Below are 18,270 nucleotides of genomic sequence, written 5' to 3'. Positions count from 1 at the left end.
TCAGTTTGAACTTGACCAGTCTGTCAAACAACTTCTGCAGATTAACCAGGTGCTCCTCTTCCGTCTGCGACTTCGCAATCATATCATCCACGTACACTTCGATTTCATTGTGCATCATGTCATGAAAGAGAGTCATCATTGCCCTCTGATAGGTAGCACCGGCATTCTTCAGCCCAAATGGCATCACTTTATAGCAGAACGTGCCCCAAGGTGTAATGAATGTCGTCTTTTCCATGTCTTCTGGCGCCATCTTGATCTGGTTGTAGCCTGAGAAACCGTCCATGAAAGAGAATACCGAGGACTGAGCCGTATTATCCACCAATACATCGATGTGAGGTAATGGGAAATCATCTTTCGGACTCGCCCTGTTCAGATCTCGGTAATCGACACACATTCTGACTTTGCCATCCTTCTTTGGCACGGGAACAATGTTGGCAACCCACGGCGGGTAGCTAGTGACAGCTAGGAAACCTGCGTCCCACTGCTTTTGGACCTCTTCTTTGATCTTGACAGCCATGTCAGGACTAGTTCTGCGAAGCTTCTGCTTGACCGACGGACACTCTTCTCGGAGAGGTAACCGATGCACCACGATGTCTGTATCCAGACCCGGCATATCTTGGTATGACCAGGCGAATATTTCCATATATTCTTTCAGCATCTCGATTAGCCTCCTCTTGACAGAGTCTTCTAAAGCAGCCCCAATCTTGATCTCTTTTCTGGCGTCCTCAGTACCCAGATTGACGACTTCCAACTCTTCCTGGTGAGGTTGGATGACCCTTTCCTCTTGCTTCAGTAGTCTGACCAATTCTGCAGGGAGTTCACAGTCTTCCTCACTCTCCTCTTCAGCTTGGTAGATGGGATTGTTGAAATCATACTGAGCCATAACAGAGTCGTTCACAGTGGGTGCCAAAAGATCACTTCTGCATGTTTAATGTTTTGTTTTTAGAAAAAGATTTCAATAAAGTCACAAAAACAAAAACATTGCCATTTTTAATATTTTGAAAAAGTGGAAAAACAGAAAATAGAAAGACAGAGATCTCAAAATTTGATTGAAAAAAACGTCCTTTATTTATAAGCATTGAACATGATGTGGCCCTACAATGAACCACTACGCCCTGGGCGGAACGTAGGGTTTTCATGCAAAATGATAAACAAAAGAAAATTACTCTGTCAGTAGAGTAACTTGGACCACTTCTTCTGCTGTCCAGTTGTTGATGACCTTGCCTGGTGCACAAGGGCGGACCCAGATATCCAAATCATGATCACTGTCTTCACCATCAGTAGCAAAGACATCTCCATGGTTCATCAGCCCAGCGCTGGTGAAGGTGCTCGGACCTGCTTGTACATGCTGCTCTGCTGCGAGAGGCTCGTACCCAATGCCGAATTTGTCTTCCTTTACCGGCAAGTCAACCATCTTGCCCCAGCCTTCTGCTTTACCGGAGTCAACCACTTCTTTGGCTTGCTTGTACGACGATATTGAAGCACCCGGCTTCCTCTGCTCTGCACAAGCTACACCTTCCAATGCCACAGTCTCAAATGCCTGGCACAGGGTTTCATGGATCTCGCCATCCACCTCAACATATTTGAATGAGGAGAGATGACTCACCAGAATCTCCTCTTCTCCACAGACGGTCACGATCTGACCGTTCCAGACATATTTGAGCTTTTGATGGAGAGTTGACGAGACTGCTCCAGCAGCGTGAATCCAAGGACGCCCCAACAAACAGCTATAAGCAGGCTGAATGTCCATCACATAGAAAACAATGTCGAACACCTCCGGACCTATCTTCACCGGCAATGTGACTTCACCAAAGACAGAACGCTTGGATCCATCAAATGCACGAACTATCAGGTCACTGGGAGTGAGCACAACTCCCTCGACATCAATCTTCTTCAGTATTTGCTTCGGAAGGACATTCAGGGACGACCCGGTGTCCACTAGCACATGTGATAATACTGCACCTTTGCACTCCATAGTGATGTGCAAGGCTTTGTTGTGGTTGCGGCCCTCAGGCGTTAGATCTAGGTCAGTGAAACCTACACCATGCCTGGTACTCACATTTGCTAGTACACCCTCCAGCTGGTTGACAGATATCTCTTGCGGGACGTATGCCATGTTCAACATCTTCAACAGAGCGTCCCGATGTGCCTCAGAACACATCAGCAAGGAGAGTATCGAGATTTTCGACGGAGTCTGGTTGAGTTGATCAACAATCTTGTAATCACTCTTTTTGATGATCTTCATGAACTCCTCAACATCTTTCTGAAAAGAACCCTCAGCCTCCTTCTGAGCCGGTTCTTCGTCAACCACTGCCTGTTTGCCCTTAGCCTTTGCAGATGACTCAGCAGCAGTATCCCTCACAGGCTGAGGCGCAAACAGTCGTCCACTCCTTGTGAAGCCTCCCTGTCCTCCAACATTGTCCACCACCGGACTTGCAACAGCAGGGATCCTCACAGGAGCACTGATAGTGACTGGAGCTTGGTTAACTGGCCTTGTCTGGTTACCAGCCCTCCTATCTCGGCGATAGGCATTGTCATAACTCCAGGGCACAGCTCTACTATTTTCATTCTGCCTTCTGCCAGGCGCAACAATAGTAGCAGGTGCTCTGATGGTTACCGGAGCAGAAATGGTAACCGGAGTATTGCTGGTGGTGGGTGTACTGACAGCCCCACGTCCTCTTCCTTCAGCCGGCTTATAAAAAATGGTGACAGTAGACACTGCCCCATTATCTCTGGTAGCACGGCTAAACTGTAGACAGCCTTCGTCCATTAACCTCTGAATACCAGTCTTCAACTGGTCACAACCGTCCATGGCCTCTGAACAGCCCAAACAATCTTCTGAACAACCTGGGTCAACACCCCCCTTTAGCAATCGGTCCTTGACAATCAGTAAGGAAGTCTGGACATCTTCAACATTCACAACCAGATCTTCAGCCTCTCCATCTTCAATGTTATTAACCCTATGCCCCCCATGTTGTGGCATAGGATTGTTCACGACATTCGGAACCGGAGAGAAGTTGATTGTCTTGGAATCAATCAAGTCCTGAACCTTGTGCTGAAACGCCCGGCATCTTTCAGTATGGTGGCCTGGTGCCCCAGAGTGAAAGTCACATCTTACATTGGCATCATAGCCGGGTGGCAGCACGGTAGGAGTAGCCATTGTACGCAACTCTACAAACCCTAACCGGAGTAGCTCGGGTAGTAGTTCTGCGTACGACATAGGCAAAGGATCAAATCTTCTATCAGGATTCAACCTCTGTCTCTGCTGAAAAGGTCGTTGTTGTTGTTGTTGTTGTGGTTGAGGTTGTTGCGGTTGTTGTTGCTGAACTCTCTGTTGTTGTGGACGAGGTTGTGGTGCAGGAATGGTCACTGCAGCTACCGGACGATACTGGTCCCTGTTGTTGTTAGCTCTGTATGCACTCCCTCTGTGCTGTACAGCATTGGTTTCTCCTTCTCTACGGCGAGGTGCCCCAGAGAAGGGTTTCTTCGAAGAAGATGAGGAACCAGCATCATGGATCCTCCCAGCTTTGATTAGGCTCTCAGTTCTTTCGCCGCAGATTACGACGTCAGAAAAGCTTCCGAATGGGCAGCTTCCCATCCGATCCATATAGACACCTTGTAGAGTGCTAATGAACATGTCAGTCAACTCCCTTTCCAGCATAGGGGGTTGAACTCTCGCAGCTAGTTCGCGCCATCTCTGGGCGTACTCTTTGAAACTTTCATTGTTCTTCTGACATAAGCTTTGTAACTGAGTTCTGGTTGGAGCCATGTCCATGTTGTGCTTGTACTGCCTGAGGAAGGCCTCACCCAGGTCTCTCCAGCACCGAATTGAATCCCGCTTCAATTCCATGTACCAATCCAAGGATGCCCCAGATAGACTATCCTGGAAGAAATACATCCACATCTTCTCATCGTCTGTATATGCGGATATTTTTCTATAGTACGCCTGCACATGGGTGCGAGGGCAAGAGGTACCGTTGTATTTGTCGAATGACGGCGCCTTGAATTTATGCGGGATCCTAAGTCCTTCAACTAATCCCATGTTTGTAACATCAAAACCGAGGGAGTTTTGACATTCCATTGCCCGGATCTTCTCAGCTAGGGCCTCTACTTTGCGATCTCTCGCGTCATTTCTACCCAACATGTTGTCGTCTTCACTGAGCATTGTAAACAAATCCTCTTGTCTGTCAACAATTGGAATTCTATTACGGACCGGAGCATGGATGACTCTGGGACTAACAACATCCGGAGCAATCGGTTGGCCGTTGACTCGGATACCCCTCAACTCTTCACCTACAGCATAGTCGTTGACGGGAATAGCAGCGGCAGGGACTTCAGGAACCGGGTTTCCTTCTTGCAGAGGCTGGTTGGGCGGTGGCAATGTAGCTTCTTGCCTCTGGACCATTGCTCGGAGTTCTTCTTGGCCTTGCGCAACCCCTTGCATCATGTGGATAAATTGGGCCATGCTTGCCCTCATCTCTGCCAACTCGGCTTGTACTTGATCCATGTTGCGTTGATGGTTGAGCCTCGTTGAGTAGCGGTGCGGCCTTTGGTCAGCTATCCTGTCTGGACACAGGAATCAAAGTGAGAAGATGGCCTGAGAACACCTGTTATGCAAATGAGATGAGTATGATGCATGCAATGCTTGTGCAAATGCTTTGTTTTCAAGGAACCCTTAGGGTATTGTTTGCAATATTTTGAATATTTAGACATTTTTGTTTGCTCACGGAAATATTTCATTCAATATATTTTGAGACAAAGAAATACAGCGTTTCTGATTCATTACAAAGAGAAAAGGTAAATAACATCCTATGGATCCCTAGAAGCTCGGGATGCTGGAAGACGGGAAGTGCACAACTTCTTGATCTCCCTCTCATAGGCAGCCTCCATGTCAGCTTTCTCTTTGGCAAGTCGATCATACTTCCTCTTCCAGAATTTGGATGACTGAGGAAGCAGAGAAGTCCAAGTGTCGTTCGGATCGTCGATCACTCGGTGCTCGAGAAATTCAATCATAGCATCCTTCTCCTTGAGCTGTTGCAGCAATTCCTCCCTCTCACGGATCCAGGCACGCGAAAGGTCCTCCTCTCTCAACTCCTCTACACGTTGGGTAGGGAGGGTTGAAGGCCCAGCCATATCCAACGGTGTAGGTCTTGGATGATCATACGGCATCAGGTAGGTGGCAGCTCTCTGTCTGACCCAGGAGGTATAGGGCTCCAAAGCAATGCAGTTCTTTGGACCCAATTCATTCCTACTTTTCTTGTGAATACTGCGCCAAGCACGGACAAATCTGGCTTTCAGGCCTTGGGGATCTTTACCCTCCTGAAAGAACGCGCCTTCTAACAGAATGTTATTAGGTTTATCCTTCAGGGGGAACCCAAGCTGACGTCGTGCAAGAATAGGATTGTAGGTAACCCCACCACATGTACCAAGAAGAGGCACATTAGGGAATTCCCCACAATAGTCGATGATCTGAACGGTATCGTACACGCGATCATACCAGGTAATATCATCATTGGTGAGAGACATGAGTCTCTGAGACCACCGTAGACATCCCTTATTCTCCTTGAAAGCGACTGTCTGCGGCAAGTGCGAAATAAACCACTTGTACAGCAGGGGTAAACAGCAGACAATGACTCCTCCATTCTTCATGTTCCTCAGGTGCATGGAGACATATGTATCACCCAACAAGGTCGGAACTGGATTAAGGACTGCAAAGATCCTAATGGCGTTCATGTCAACGAACTTGTCGAAGTTGGGGAACAGCATCAACCCATAGATGAGTAGCACAAACAGAGCCTCAAAGGCGTCCTCACTCATGGCCTTCCCGTAAAAAGTAGCTTGGGAAATGAGGAACTCGGAAGGAAAACCTTGAATTCCGCCTTTGGTAGTCAGGTTAGCTTCAATCAGATCTTCATCTATGTGCAACAGACTAGCAATCTCTCGAGCAGATGGAATACTCTCTAGGCCACTGAACGGCACTTGATCCAGAATCGGAATCCCAATGAGGTGAGAGTATTCTTCCAAAGTCGGCAGTAGCTGGAAGTCTGGGAATAAGAAGCAACGATGCAACGGATCGTAGAACTGAGCAAGAGTACTCATCAACCCTTCGTCAACCTGAGTGGTGAGCAGAGGCAGAAGCTTCCCATAGCGAGCTTTGAAACCCAAAGGATCTAATACATATGATGTCAGATTCCTTAACTCTTTTACATCAGGCTGCTTGAAGCTGTATTTCTTTGTATGTCTTTTTGGTTTTTCCATTGTCTGAAAAATTTGCAAATAAACCCTTTAGGTTCCTTGAACATTTTCTTTTTCTGATGATGACATGTATGCGGATGAGTGCATGAATGTATGAATGCAACAAACACACTCAAGAATCAAGCAAGTCACACCAAACAAAGGTCATGGGAAAGCTCTATGTATCCCTAATATCAATCATCCATTTTGGTGGATTTAGGTTTTCACCTTATCGACACCCAAGTTCCATCGATATTAACGGTACATGAACCGGTTCAAACATCCCTAATATCAACCAGCCGCTTTGGTGGATTTTAGGTTTTGCACCCGATCCGGGATCCATTGATATTAACGATGTTTGAACGACTCAACCACGAATCACGGGTTTGTTGAGAGTCACGAGCATGGGGTCTCGGTTAAGAACCACCCAAAAGGAGTGTACTAGGGTTTAAACCTGCCAGACATGTTCTATCAGAGGTTCCCATAATCATCGTTCCATCTTTCGAATATTATCGGAGGAACGAATACTCGTATTCCAAGAATATTCTCAAGAGAAACTCTTATGAGTGTAGTATCGCGTGACAATCGTATCAGAACTGACATCTGAACGACCTCCGCACTACGGTCCTAAAAAAAGGCCCAGATGGGTTTGGTAAACTAAGGTCCTTGGCTTCTGCGGCACATGATTGAAAGAATAATGCCTAACCACAAATGACTTGTGTGACATTATTAGTTCAACATGACCTCCACCAAGTGAATGGGCTCGCAAGTCAACTGGCTAAGGAATACTCCACACCAGTCGACAAGACTATGCCATTCTCCTATCCTAGAGTGCACTCGAGTTCGGGTATAGAACTCATCTCACAGACCACCAAAGCAAACAGCAATGTATATCAAGCAATTCACACATTACAATCAATACAGTGATCCCAAATGGTACAAGAATAAATCAAATAACAAATAACAATATATCACAACAAAGGTGAAAAGTAGGCACTACCGCCAAGGAAATCAGAATCCCCAGCAGAGTCGCCACTTTTCTGTAGCGGTGTATTCGTCGCCATATGATTTATCAATTAAACCATAAGCAAAGCAATACAATGAAGTTTCGAGTCGCCACCGCACTTTTATTTATCCAAAGGATTGGCTAAAAAGCGAACAAAAGCCTAAGAAGTTTTACACGTAGAAAACTAATAAAAGATCAGAGATTCCGGGTAAGGGGTAAGTTACGTAATGGGAAGGTGTTAGGCACCCACTACGTCCTAGGTACTCCTAGGGAGCCCTTTTCACACTTATTGTAAAGGATTGTTATTTGTTAAGACATATGCATTGTGCAAACAGGAGTGAGATGATGAGAAAAGAATGTACAAGTTTTATTGGGTTTGAGCGGATGAACCCGCTGCCTACGTACCTTCCATCAAAGGTAAGGATCAAAACGCCGTAGTTCGGCTAAAAGATTTCCAAAAGTGAGTTGGATTCAATTTTAAACAATAGCACTGAGGCTTTTCATTATCAATGGGAGAACACTCGACCAAAACCAACATCCACCATGCGAGGATAGCTTCAACGTACGAGAGGGGTTAACCCTATTTTCGGTACGGAAGTCTTACTGTCGACTCACTAAAGATAAGGTGAGGTTTACATCAACCACAATGATAATTGAAACCTACGGCTAATGCATGAAAAGATTAATGGACATGGCCAAAACAAGTGAATGAATGAAGTTAATTGATTGTGATTATGAAAGTGAAGTCAAAGTATGATTAAGATTAATTCAAAAGAAGTATTATGAAATGGAGTTTGAAAAAAGTCAAGGACTTGAGTCCAGGTTTTTAGTTTGAAAACATGAAGAAGTTTGCACAATGTCTATGTCAAGTTTAAGATCAAAGTGTGAAAAGGTTCTAGGACACAATGAGGATGAATGAGTGAGGATGGAAAGTAAAGCTTCTCAGGAGGTTCACTTCTTGAGATCATATGAGAAATGATTCAAGGGTGTCCTTTGGAATGGAAAGTAAGTAATAAAGCAAACAAACAAATGATACCGGATGCCACTCAATGGTCTTACTCCAATCTCACAAACAAAAGCGGATATCGGATACCAATGGCTGGGTTTACACCAATCTCCTAAAACAGAACTGGATATCAGAGGCCACTCAATGGTCTTACACTAATCTCCTCAAAAAGAGAACAATGAAGAAATATGGAAGTCAACTGCCAGCTTGTGGGACCTAGGTTAACTCCACACATGATCATAGGAAAGCAAATGCCAACTTGTGGGACTTACAATTGCATCCTCTCACAAACAAAGAAAGCAGAACAAGGATGTCAGACGCCAACTTGTGGGACTTACTCTAACACACAGTATGATCCTAGGAAAACAACTGCCAACTTGTGGGACTTACAATTGTATCCTCACATACAAAGAAACAAGGCAACAAAACAAAAGTAAGATGAGTGGCCAATGTGATGGTCTTATACTCACTTCCATATCATAGGAACAAATGCCAACTTGTGGGACTTACAATTGTCCTCAATGGGTAAACAACAATAATGATGTCAAACAGACAAAAGAGATGCTCATGCATTAATGACAATTGATGGTGATAAATGCATAACATATAGGCAAGCAAATGCACATAGAGCAAGCAATCAGTCAATGAATAGCAAACAGCACACTCTATAGCCAAACAATTGGGGGCTCACACAAGAGGGTTTGACTTTGAAAGTCCACTGTAATGGGTGAAGGTCGCTCTTAACCTGGCCATTGAGGGGCTCAGGTGAAGCAGATGAATAGGAGATAAGGGGTGTGCCTCATTGCTTCTATCTCAAATAAGAGAGAGCATCAAATAGAAAGTGGGGGAGTCCAGAAAGATGGAACTCTTTCCCCATTATTGACTCGATTAGATCTTGGGTATTTATCTCAATGCTTCAACCAGGTACTGGGAGCAAAGAGAGGACACACTGAATAGTGGGGGATAGATTGCTTATCCCTACCTTCCACCAATTGCCTTACTTGAAGGACTTTTCCTGCTTAGGACAAATTTAAACAAACACAGGCATTGCCTCTTAAGGAGGACTTCAGACAGTTTGCCCGGTCAAATAACAGACCGGGTCTCCAGACTACATGAAGAAGAAATATTTATACCTCAAAAGCAAATGCTAAAATAGCAAAGCAAGCAAGTTCAAAGAACTTAGGCAACTAAAATACCTGAAAAAAGTCAAACTCATTAGTAAACAAGTCAACAGTCAAAATCAAAAGAAATGGATAAACAGTCAACCACAGGAGGTCAACTGTGCAAAGCAAGACTCAAGTTACATGAGTCACCTACAAAACAAAAGGTTAGCACAATATAGACAAACAAACATCAATCAAATTGGTATGATCTTGGAAGCACTATGCTCAACCTGAAACAGATAAACTCAACATAAGTCCAAAGGACCACTAGGACTAGCCTAGGGTCAAACATGAAGGAAAAAGTCAAGGCAGCAAGGAAAAGTCAACTCAAAGTCAAAGTCAACCAATTAGAAAGCAATCACAATTGGGCCCACATTCAAATCATGCATCATTGTCATTTCATGGATATTTGAAATCAAAGCATGGCAAAGGAAAGCATACAAAAGTCAACAGAATGACTTGCATCAAAAGTCAACTCAAACAATTTCAAAAATTATGAAATAAATCACACTCAATCTTAACATCTAACATGGTAGACATGTAAAATTTCATGGCATTTGGATGAGAGGAAGGCAGTCAAATAAAATCATGAAGTCAAATCAAATTCAAGTAAGCATGGTGAAAGTCAACAAGCATGGGTCAACTTCAAAAAATCATATCAATTTGAAAACAGAAGAGAAATGAATGAGATTAACACCAATGCAAAGCTCAAAGAGTCTAGTTATCACATATGAAGTTTCATGATCATACAATATGTTATGAGAATTTCCCAAAAGATTTGGCAACATGTAGCACAAAAAGTCAACCATGGACTAGGCAGGGAAGAAAAATCACAATCAAATGGAAAACAGCAAGATAAATTCCAAGAAAATTCATACATGAAATAGACATACAAAGGATCATTCATGCAAAAATTGGGGGCATTTGGATGTAGGGAAGCATGTCAACAAAATTAGGGAAGATGCATGTTCATGTTGTGACACCAAATGTACACTTCAACTTCAAAAATTCAAAGCTCACAAACCACAAATGGGAAATGCACAAAGTCTATATGGAGACAAAGGTCAAAGTGTCTAGTTTCACCACAAAAAGTTTCAAGGGCAATGGATGTAACATCATTATTTCACAATTGAAATGGCCAAGGGTATCATTCATGCACACATGTTGAGAAAATAATTGCCATAAAAAATCCAGCCAATGGAAAAAATCATTAAAAATTACAATAAAAAACTAGACACATTTGTGATCATGTGTAAAAAATTTCACAATTTTTTGATGAAAAATGAAGGAGAAATTAATTTGTAAAGATGAGGAAATAATTGAATGAAGTATGAACAAAATGCAATGCATATAGGGTCAAACCAAAGTCAACTATGGCATTCTTGTGATTCTGGATATCACTAATCAAAACTGCAGCGTTTTGAAGCACACAACGAAATGTTGTGATTGGCTATGATCCTATAGAACAGTAGCATGCGCATGGAACCAGCAACAACAATCAATCAGCTCCAACATTTTGGGAATCTCATGCACATTAGGGTTTGGAAGCAACCATATGCATTCAACGATCATGCATCAATTAGTAAAGATGAGAACCTATCAACAACATGTAAACAGCATGGCACGACAAGCAGCATGAACAACTCAAAACCAACCAAATGAAATTCCAATCTGGTTTTAGAAACCCTTAGGATTTGGCAGCAGGGCAACAAATTCCACTTCCTAATTCATCATATCATCAAGAAAATTAAACAAACATGGCAATTGAAGATGGTTCATGTAATCAAAAAAAACAAATAACAAGCAGCCAACAAAGGTTCATGCGCTTGGCTGTAGCAGCAGCAGATCAAATTTATGCTCCATCATCAAGAAAAGCACAATAGGGCAATGGCATTCATTCAGCATTCGAGCAATCAATCGAAACAACATCAAATAAGTAGCAGCATGCAGACACATGACATATGGTGTAGTGACCTCCATGCAACCTCATGCACCAAATTCACACGGCTCATGCAAGTTTGGACAAACCTAGGGTTTCTAGCTACAGGGTTTTAGGGAGCAATGCTTCATCATTCAATTTCATGACTGATCAAAATGAAATCATAGGCACACAAACAAACATGGCAATAAGCATCATCATCATGCAATCATCAATTGATATTTTAACAATATGGTAACAGCATGGCCTTGACAAATCAATGAGGGTTTCAAAAATGCAGCATGGTTTTCATGGTAATGCTCACACAGCCAACAAACAACAGCATAGCATAATCATGTGATTTTTGGGCAATGATTTAAACAAGCAGCAAGATTCAATCAGCATGGTATTTGGCAAGGTAAGGCAACAAAAGCAACACCAAAATTCGACTAGCAACAACATCATAGTATAAATATGGACAAAGCATTTGGTTTAAACAACAGCAGCAAGGCATGTTCATTGTTTAATTGCAGGGCACATTCATGTAATTCACAAACAAAACCCATTCAAATATCATACAGTCATCATGGTACTGAGATACATCATGGGATTACAAGCAGAAATAATGGCCAATGCACATGTACATGATTCTTGGAAGATATGCTGGGGTTAATGAACAACAGGTTTTTTTTTGAAGCAGCTGCAGGGTCTTATAAATGTTTCATGCAACAGCATACAACAGCATACAACAGCATGGATTTAGCAAGCAAGGTTTAATCAGCATGACCAACAAATCATATGGATTTCCATGGGCCATTTCAAGGCAGCAACATGGTTTTAGCAGCATGGCTTGGCAACAACAACAGCACACAAGCAACAGCAACAACATGGTATTTATTCTTGTAACATCATAACACAACCAAGTAGAACATGATCCAAGTGCATTTCTGGGGCAAGCTTATGGTTCAACTCAGCAGCATTGGTTTTAGCATCATTCAATATTTACCATCAAGCCAAATTCATCATTATACAAATATCATGGCATCACACTCATAAGGTTCATGCAATATGTAACAATAGCAGCCAGCATGCAAAATACAAACCAAGTGGATTTCTGGACAGGGGTCGGGTTTCAAACAGCAGGATTCAACATTAACATCAACCAACAATTGTGAACAACCAAAATATAAACAGAATCCTCCATAATCCTGACCTATGAAACATTACTAGCATGTACACCAACTAACAACAATCCAAGCATAATCATGAGTGCATGTACTGGGCAAAGTAGGGTTTCAAAACAGTAGCAGGGCTTTCATCATCACTATGTAATCATCAAGAACAATTGCAAGCAAGCAGCATGGTGTTCAACATGATATCCAACATCAACACGAATTCATTTAGCATGAGAAAAAAAAAAGCATAACACACAGTAAATTCATGCAACACAATGCATCAATCAAAAGGCCACAAACAAACATGACAAACACACAATGTAGATTTTCTGGTCACTCAAAACAGCAGCAAGGCACTAAAACTTCATTGAGACTCATCACCAATCTGCAACACGGCTGACAACATAGCAGCAACAGTAGGTTCATGAAAATACAAGCAAAAGCAGGCATGATTCTGAGATAAAAACACCTGGACACAAACTAGGGTTTAACAAATACAGCAATGTTTTATCATTTTCGTGTTCAGCCATTAATCATGGATAACCAAACATAAGCAGAATCATAAAAAATCAAGCGTGGCCATGCAACAACATCCCTACACAACATCACTTAACCACAAACCAAGCATAAACATGGGGATTTTATAGGCAGAGTTCTAGGGTTTTAATACAACAGTGCCCATTTCATGTTCATGAACTCAAAAAAAACCAAAATGCTCAACAGCCAAAAATGAGTATGCCAATAGCCTCAACCAACATTACACAACACAAATACAACACCCTATTTCATTAAAACAACTTCATTTAGGCAAATCGAACCAAAGTTGTTATGAACTCAGAAAATGAAATTCAATTTTCTTTCAGCTTAGTCTACCATTTAACATGATGTAAATTGCAACATGTTTAGCATACCAGAACCTAACCTAAACATAGCATGGTATAGAGAAAAAAAGATTCGAGAATTTACTTGGTTTTGAAGAAATCCCAAGATGCAATGGTGTTTGGCTTCTTTGGCTCACAACAGAGGTCCCTTTGGCCTTGAAATGGAGGGTGATGAAACTGTTTTGGTTCCAAGAGGCACGAGCTAACTTGTACCAACTTCTGCCATTGAAGGGTGCCTTGAAGATGCAGTAGTGGAATGGTGGTTACAGCTGGGGTTTGAAGCTTGAAAGGAGTTCAAGATGATGTCCAGATGGTGGAGCTATGAAGAAAGCTCGAGGTCCTCTGAAGTTTTTGTGCAGAAAATGCTTTGGTGCCAAAATGCAAGAGTGAAGGAAAGGTTCTTTTCTGTCGTGTGGCTGCAGTCTAGGGTTGTGGAATGAGCTGAGCAAATCCTTTTATGTGACTGTTTAGAGTTAGTTAATCAAATGGTAATCTGGTTTTGACTTAATGAACCTATTTGCAAAAATTGCTAAGTGGAGCAAATAGAAATGGAGGTGTGTAGGCTGCTCAAATGGGCCTTGGTACATACAGCAAATGACCAACTAAGTTGCTATTTGTGGTCTGCACATCAAATGTTAACATGTCCTTGCTTATTGAAACCAATGGTACAATTTGCCAATTTGAAAAATGTGGAAAATGGAGGTGCAATACTTGGTTGAATGAGCCTGAAATGAGCAGAAAAAACTTTCCAAATTGCTGTTTGTGGTTTGTACATGTACTGCTGTACTTGCTTTTACTCAATGAACAAAAATGCATAAAAATGCCAACTTTGAATTTTGTCCAAAATGGTAGTGAAATAGTGAAATGAACATGGTTTAGGGCTTGAGACAAGTCACAAATGTGGTTTAGAACATTTTCCAATTGGTAAAAATGAGAAAAAATCAAAAACTCAAAAAGTCAAAGTTTGGTCAAACTTTGAATTTAAATGCAAAAGGTCCAAAAATGCCATTTTGATTGGCAAGGTTTTAGGTCATGAAATTTATATTTTTGGAAAGAGGATGAAAAATGTGGTTTGTAGGAAAAAACCCCACCAAATTTGGCCTTATGGTTTGGGAGATATGGCCCTTTGAAGTTCACAAATTGATGAAAATGATTGGATCATATCTTGACAACCATACATGGGATTTGAGAGTTCTTGGACTTTTTGAAAATGGGAGAACAAGACCTTCAACTTTCATGTTGGGAAAAAATTCATTTGAAGCTTGTATCATGATGCAAGTTGAGGATCAAGAAGTTTCCATTTTTGGCAGTTGAAATTACAGGTCCAGTTTCTATTTTGGGAAATTTTCTGATTGGCTTGATATTCTTCCATGATGTTGATTCCCATGACATATGAGACCTACTAGGACATGAATAAGCTCCTTCAAACCATTTCCATCCATCAAAACCAAAGAATCAACCACAGTTGACCAACTTTGACTTTCTAGGGTTTTGGACTTGACTGTGCACTTCTGATGAATTCCAAACCCTAGTTCCTTGAAATCTTGACTTCAAATGATGTCCCAAGTTGTATGGACTCTTGATTATTGATCATGGTGCCCAAATTCTGCAAGAATGGCCACCATCCACCGCTTTGATTGACTGTTGACTATCTAGGGTTTTTGCCTGGCTATGCATTGACTGCTGACCTCTGAGCCTTTCAACCTTTGACTTGAACACTTCAAAAAGACCCCCAAGGCATGTGAACTTGTTGGACAAACCCTGGGGCTTTGATTCCTTGAGGAACAACCTTGCTTGATTGGTGGACTGATCTCCTGATCAATTTGACCTAATTTCTGCTTGCTTGCACTTGAGGCAACTGGGAACAATGCAAATGTTATGCAATGGATTATGATATGCTATGACCTAATATGAAAAGGTATGTACAATGAGAGGTGCAAATTTGAGGTGCTACACGTATGTTGACTGTTTGGCATGGATTCATGATCTATTCGATCCACTGAATTGCAGCAGGGCATTGCCTTACGCTCGCGACATTCCAAGGCACATTTTGTATGGTTTTCTTTGATTTATCTAATAGGTTTGGCAAATGGAAGATTTGATGTGTGAACTGTGCTGTTATTGCAGGTTATGATGTCTACCGTAAGGCTTGCCAACAAATTGATCTAAGGACATCCAAAGCATAGAATAATGGTAAAACTATTGGTACTTACTCATCTCTGATGCGTAATGATGAACTTGGTGAAGTATGTCTAACTGTGATAGTTAATGTTATGCAGCATGGAGACCAAAACACCTCTGGTTTGCTTCAATGACAATCATGTCAACAAAATCAACACTTGTTTTTCGCCACTGCATGCACGATGTTACCAGCAATGCATTTAGCTTCAAACAGACTGTGTAGAGGTATGCTAAATGGAGCGGCCCATATGTTTGCAAGTTGTAATTTTGCAAATTTGTCGGCGGTGTTGGGAGGACAGCCAGGCCAAGAGCATAAACTCTACCAAGCGGCACTTTGTATTGAACTCGGTTTAGTTTAAGAGAATTCTTTTTTGTTGCCATGCCTTACTTCCTTCCATTATTGGTTGTATGAAGTGTTTGTAGGATAAAGCTTTCAAACTGTTAAGATTTGTGCTGTTCTGAATTATTCCTCTATGATGAATGTATCCTAAAGTTCTGCAATATATTATATGGTGAACTAGTGTCGTTAGATGGTGAACCCATGTTGATATATCTTGAAACATGTATTTATGCCTAAGCTTTCTTTGCAAATGCTTTCTAGACTAAAGGGACATACCCATGCTCTTGCAGAACTGTTGTCAATGAATTTAATCCAGCATAGATAAAATCAGTTTGAGGATGGGTCCTGTTACCCGTTATAAATACATGCACACCATTCATGAGTTCAAATCCAGCTACAACCTGGTCTCTTCTTCACATTTTATTGCCTCATTGCATCTCTCAACTCAAATACTTCTTTGAATTGACCTACCACTCCATAAACATTTGACATTAACACATAATTTCCACAATGACCCGGCTTAATTTCAATCACCTTACTTGCTGCAATCTCAGCCAAGTATGTATCTTTGTGGATACGGCATGCTGTTATGCTTCAATCACATAAGAATCTATATGAAACTGATACATTGTAATTGATGTTAAATTCCCCGCTTGAATTGCATGACTAGTTAAATTGTAAAAAAAACAATTCAGATCCATTGGTATTCAATTTCCAACATCGGCTACAACACAACCAACAACTTATTCAATGCTAAAAGCTTGGACTCAACAGCAAAATATTTGGCCATCGCCCACAATCCATAACTTTTCTCCAGTTTCTGAAACTGGTTGAGGAAGATCCATGTCATCATGACACAAGGAGCAATCCTGACACAATAGACAGGGAATCTGGTGTAAAATTTGAAGGGTCTTCCTGCTTTGGAGGTTTTGACAGCACAGTCAAGAGAGCCAGTGTAGATATTTCAGCATCAGGTTGCATCTTCTGAATTTGAGTCTTCACATAATTGAAGGGTAGACTGCAAGCTGCTGCGAAAAAATCCAGATTCACTACTAGCACCAACCATAGTAGGCATTTCACCCTGACCAAACAGTATCCCTGAAGAACTTAAAACCTTGATCATAAGATGCAAGCATTCTCACATTCAATGCCATGGCTCTTACTATAGCAGGCCCATCACCAACCTTACCAACACTTATTTTGTACTTTTTCTTTCTCCAATGATTTACACTTCTCCTTTTCCTTCTCTTTCACTTTGCCTTTTATGTTCATATACTTAATCATCCTTCTTCACCTTCAGTTCTGGCTGTGTTTCCACTTTTCTAGAAACTGAATTCAAAGCATTTACGACCAGCTCAAGTCGCATTATCTGGAAATGCGGGTGGTGACAAGTCTAAACGAAACAAGTCGGTAGATAGATTCATGACCAGATGAAATGATCATGAGGAGAAAAGAAAATGAATGATCGATGGGAAAAGAAAAAATAAAAAATTCAGGGCCAAAATCGGGGTATGACAAGGGGTATCCCACAAGTAAAGCGGAATACCTAGTCGGCCGCTTCTTCGAGAATATGCAAGCTTTAACACAATTTAAACACACGGGTGAGAATACCAAGTTAAAGTGCAATTGAAAATTGCACTACAGAATGAACACAATAGTCATAAGGCCAAATAATGCATGATTACAATAAGGCAAACATAAAACGAAACATAAGAACAGCTACTGGTACGTTCGCCTCTGCTTCGCCTAGCGAAGGCTTAGCGAATATTCGCTACAGGCTCGCTTAGCGATGTGCTAGCGAGCGGCCACGGATTTTGAATTTGGCAATCGTACCGTCTCCGGAACCTTGAATTTTATGACATTGAATTACAGGCACAGCATGGATAGCATTCATGATGTTCAGGCATACTTAAATTTGCATGTGAAATCAGATTACATATCAAAATTTAATCATGATGCGTTATGTATGTAACGATTATCAATTGGAAGCATATAACAGTGATAATACGCAAACCTGTTTGCAATTGCTATGTTGAACGGGACTGATCACTCTGGGTATCGGATTGAGCTGGGCGGTGGTAGCTTCGAGGCGGGTGAGTGGCCTTCAGGGTTTCCGTCTTCCGAATTCTCTGGATCAGCAGGGTTTCTGTGCCAGGGTTTCCGTTCTTTTCCGTCCGTCTCGGTCTGTCCATTTTCGTGGCTGAGGTGCCTGGTATTTATAGTGATGGTGGTGACCTAATGGGCTTAAAATGAGGTCCAAAACTTCAGATCTTCGCAAGCTTCGCTAGGCGAGGGAATTGCTCGCCTAGCGAGCAAGCTATTTTGGGCTTTTTTTCTGGATCTGATGCTTCGCTGGGCGAGTGTCA

Source organism: Lathyrus oleraceus, chromosome 1, assembly GCF_024323335.1.
Source record: "Lathyrus oleraceus cultivar Zhongwan6 chromosome 1, CAAS_Psat_ZW6_1.0, whole genome shotgun sequence".
Lineage (NCBI taxonomy): Eukaryota > Viridiplantae > Streptophyta > Magnoliopsida > Fabales > Fabaceae > Lathyrus > Lathyrus oleraceus.
Note: the sequence above shows the minus strand (reverse complement) of the source record.